The sequence below is a fragment of the Euprymna scolopes genome, chromosome 38, assembly GCF_053919585.1.
Source record: "Euprymna scolopes isolate OS-2025 chromosome 38, ASM5391958v1, whole genome shotgun sequence".
Taxonomy (NCBI): Eukaryota; Metazoa; Mollusca; class Cephalopoda; order Sepiida; family Sepiolidae; genus Euprymna; species Euprymna scolopes.
In genome coordinates, this window is record NC_136519.1 from 79773833 (window position 1) to 79778775 (window position 4943).

At 25.4% G+C, this 4943-nt stretch overlaps 1 pseudogene; it reads left to right on the top strand.

The window, feature by feature from the left end:
* Window positions 1–3499: 3499 nt before the first annotated feature.
* Window positions 3500–3616, top strand: LOC145263508 (5S ribosomal RNA; annotated as a pseudogene).
* Window positions 3617–4943: the final 1327 nt, after the last annotated feature.

Sequence of the window (4943 nt, forward strand, 5' to 3'; positions counted from 1 at the left end):
TATATATATATATATATATATATATATATATATATATATACTAGCATGTGTGCCCGGTGTTGCCCGGGTGTTTGAAGATGTGTGTTCAGCAAAAAAAAAAAAAAAAAAAAAGTGGTATTAGGAAGGCAGGCTCGAACCTGTACCGCCAAGAAGGAAAAGAACGTGAAAAATAAAAACGTGACGTCTTCGCTGTTACGTCTATCGCCAAACCAGAAGTGATGTAGGTTTAAATTAAGGCTAGACAATCGAAAAGAGGGGATGAATTTCGAAAATATCGGTGGAAAAAGCGACATCTTGCAGAAAAGTGCCCAGTTGAGGGTGAAGAAATTAATGTTTTTGGACATTTTTTTTTTCGGTATTTGTCGCCTGAAGGGTCGAGCATGAAAACAATACTGATCTTGTGAAAATCCGTCGCCTTTGTCGAAAGTTTTAGTTTAGGCAGACATACAAACATACATACATACATTTATATATTGGTAGCTTAAATTTTCGACCCAAACCGATTAAAAAGCTTGCCCTGTCTCTGAATACCCTTTATGTAAAATTTCAAATGTTTAGACTAGAAATTGTCTGAGTAATTTGGTAGAGACCGCAGAAGTCAAATTTAAATAAAAAAAAACTTTGCCCCCTATTATGACCCCTTTACATTTATTGTTTTTGGCTCAAATCAAGTTAGATCCATGTCCAAGGAACCTATATCTAAAAGATCAATTGTTTATACCCAAAATTGTCGGAGGAGTTTGGTAGAGTTCTCAAAGGTCAACTCGTTGAATGTTGACCCTTTAACAGCCAAATTTCTGACCGAAAACCGATTATAAAGATTTTCCCAAATCTTAATACTCTGTATATCAAATTTCGAGTCTGTAAACTGAAAATTGACAGAGTTATTGCGTAGGAAAATGTACACACACAGACACGTTCACTTTTATAGATTAAACAAAAATATATACGTATAGATAAATATATATGGAAACAATTTTGTGTTTACTGCACACTTTTTACGCAAATATTACGCAAGTATAAATCATGTAGAATATCTGCATGAATATAATTACACGCAATAGTTAACTAAAGATGATCATACCATAAGAAAACCGAAAAAAACTAATAGGGAATTAATTAAAATGAATGTTTAAAAGAATATGCAAATTAGCAAAATCTTTTGCTAGTGAATGCAATTCCACGACCCATATATAAGAAAACTGTATTTTCTTTTTTAATAAATAGAAAAGAGGGTTTTAATATGAATATCAATACACACAAAAGAAAAACGAATTGATAGGAGTATATATATATATATATATATATATATATATAAATATATATATGTGTGAGTATATATATATATATATATATATAGAAATATATGTGTGAGTTGGTTAGGACAAGAAATTTTTATGGACGTATAAAATCATAAAATTGCCATCAGACAAATTGATGAGAATTGGAGACTTTTATGAAAACATAAAATCATAAAATTGCCATCCCATTAACGAAACGGCTGTAATGAAGAAATCCAGGATGAAATAAAAAAAAGTTACAAAAAAAAAAATGCAAGTCTTTGAATTTCAACAAAGTTTTATATATATATATATATATATATATATATATATATATATCCCTGGCTAATATTTTTCAGAGGCAAAGTAACCAATGAAGATTTACCGAGGTTAATGCAAGAGTGATCAATACCGAAGTAGCTATACTCTTTTTTTTCTTTTACATAAGCATTAATATGTCGCTACATTATCATGAGCATATTCTGTTCAGCCATTTACAAGTAATTAGAAACCTCTTCTGGCGATATTGCTTATACAAATGTTCAGTCAGTAACCAGATTACTAAGTGAACTTTCGTATAAGCAATATCGCCCGAAGAGGTCTCTAGTCACTTGTAACTAGCTGATCAAAACATGCACATATATGTGTAGCGACATATTAATTCTTATGTAGAACAAAAATTATTTACTTGAAACGTATTTGGTTTCATATACCAGTCGTAATGGATTAGAAAAACTTTCTCATAAAAATGTTATTTTATAAGCAAAAAATTTTTTTTTACATAAATCTTTAAAATTAAAAAATTTTAAGCTGAATGAATGCTTTTTTTATTGGGTCCCAGAGCATGTATAGTGTGATATTATAATTTTCTCAAGTTCAAAATAGCAAGTTTCCTGAGTTGGCTATTATTTGGTGCATTCTGCAAAATTATGTTATTTCTGCATATTTAGTCACGTACTTATCAGATGTTTGCTTTAAAAACTTGGAAAAAAAAAACATCATTTTCGACTACTTACATGGTTTATGCAATCGACACGTCCTGGTATTTCTTTCTCGTTTCGAAGATTATGGTTGTACTGTATTTATTTTAACTTATATCAATATTATTTTCATATATTTTTGAATTATTATTGTTATATTGTAAATTTAACTTATATCAATATTATTTTCATATATTTTTGAATTATTATTGTTATATTGTAAATTTAACTTATATAAATATTATTTTCATATATTTTTGAATTATTATTGTTATATTGCAAATTTAACTTATATAAATATTATTTTCATATATTTTTGAATTATTATTGTTATATTGCAAATTTAACTTATATAAATATTATTTTCATATATTTTTGAATTATTATTGTTATATTGTAAATTTAACTTATATCAATATTATTTTCATATATTTTTGAATTATTATTGTTATATTGTAAATTTAACTTATATCAATATTATTTTCATATTTTTTTGAATTATTATTGTTATATTGTAAATTTAACTTATATCAATATTATTTTCATATATTTTTGAATTATTATTGTTATATTGCAAATTTAACTTATATAAATATTATTTTCATATTTTTTTGAATTATTATTGTTATATTGTAAATTTAACTTATATCAATATTATTTTCATATATTTTTGAATTATTATTGTTATATTGCAAATTTAACTTATATAAATATTATTTTCATATATTTTTGAATTATTATTGTTATATTGTAAATTTAACTTATATCAATATTATTTTCATATATTTTTGAATTATTATTGTTATATTGTAAATTTAACTTATATCAATATTATTTTCATATTTTTTTGAATTATTATTGTTATATTGCAAATTTAACTTATATAAATATTATTTTCGTATTTTTTTGGAATTATTATTGTTATATTGTAAATTTATTTAAAGTTTTTATCTGCTTGTTTTTGTATTTTACCTTCGAATCCTATATTTAAGTTATATTAATTATTATACTTATATTTTATTTTGCAGTTAGAGTGTTCTTATTAAGTGATTTAACTTAAATTCGAAACTTGATGTTGTTTTATATATTATACATGTTTTATATATATATATATATATATATATATATATATATATATATATATATATATATATATATATATATATATATATATATATATATATATATATATATATATATATATATATATATATATATATATATATATATATAAAATATAAATACGGCATAATCACGTTGACACACCGGTTCTCGTCAGATCACCGAAGTTAAGCAACGTTGAGCCTGGCTAATACCAGATGGGTCACCATTTGGGAATTCTAGGCGCTGTATGTGCTCTCCGCTTATCTCGGCATTGTTTCCAGTCGTCTTGTACCTCAACTTGCCACTGGTATGCAACAATGTTGACTCAGGAGAGGCGTGGTTAGAGGTTGCGCAAGTCTTGCCACACAAATTTCACGCGCAGGCACCCTTACAGTGGGTATCCATAGTCTGTCAAGACTGATGGAAGCCTTCATATATATATATATATATATATATATATATATATATATATATATATATATATATATATATAAGTATATCTAATAGACTACCCGTGATCCGTTGGGTCAGTATGTTATATTAGCTATGGAATTAATGTATAAGCGTGACACTTGTGACGTAAAGAAAATAGTTTTTTTTTTGACATAACAGAAACATTTCTATGAAAGTATATTAAAATGAAAAAAGAATATAGATAGATTTCTATGAATCGTTCTGTTTATTATAATTGATTATTTCTGAAAAATTACTGAATTATAAATGGTTGGTCATACTTATAGGTAAATGTGCATTGAACAGATACCATAATACTTATTATAGTTAAATTCAAATTTTGATATATCTGCTTTTTTTACATCATTCATTTCTGTATTACGTTTAAGCTATTTTAAACTCTACTCTTTCCATGTTAAATAATAATTTCGAAATAATAACGTTAATATTTCAGCGTCCCAATTGTTCTTTGTTTTTTGTTTATTTTAAACCCCACTCTTCCCATGTTAAATAATAATTTCAAAGTAATAACGTTAATATTTCAGCGTCCCAATTGTTCTTTTTTTTCGCGTTTAAATTATCCAAATAAACAATTGTTAATAGTGTCTTTTTTTTTTTACATCGTTAATTTCTGTATTATGTTTAAGTTATTTTAAACCCCACTCTTCCCATGTTAAATAATAATTTCGAAATAATAACGTTAATATTTCAGTGCGCAGGTCATGCACGCATGCGCAACCGGTTGTCGTAAATCGGAAAGTGGGTTACATACATCGGTACAAGATCATTTGAATTTTATAATTATATAGATAAAACAACATGAAGTTTCGAATTTAAGTAAAACCACTTCATCAGAACACAATATATATATATATATATATATATATATATATATATATATATATATATATATATATATATATATATATATATATATATATATATATATAGTTTCTGTAAAAGTCTGAGGAAGCTACAGACGGCCAAAAAAACGGCCGGGTAGCTGAAACAATAATGTAACTTAACAGAAAGATACGATAATAAAAATAATATATATATATATATATAGGATGGTCACTAGAAAAGCGGGAAATTTGTCAAACGGTAATATATTTTTACAAAAGCG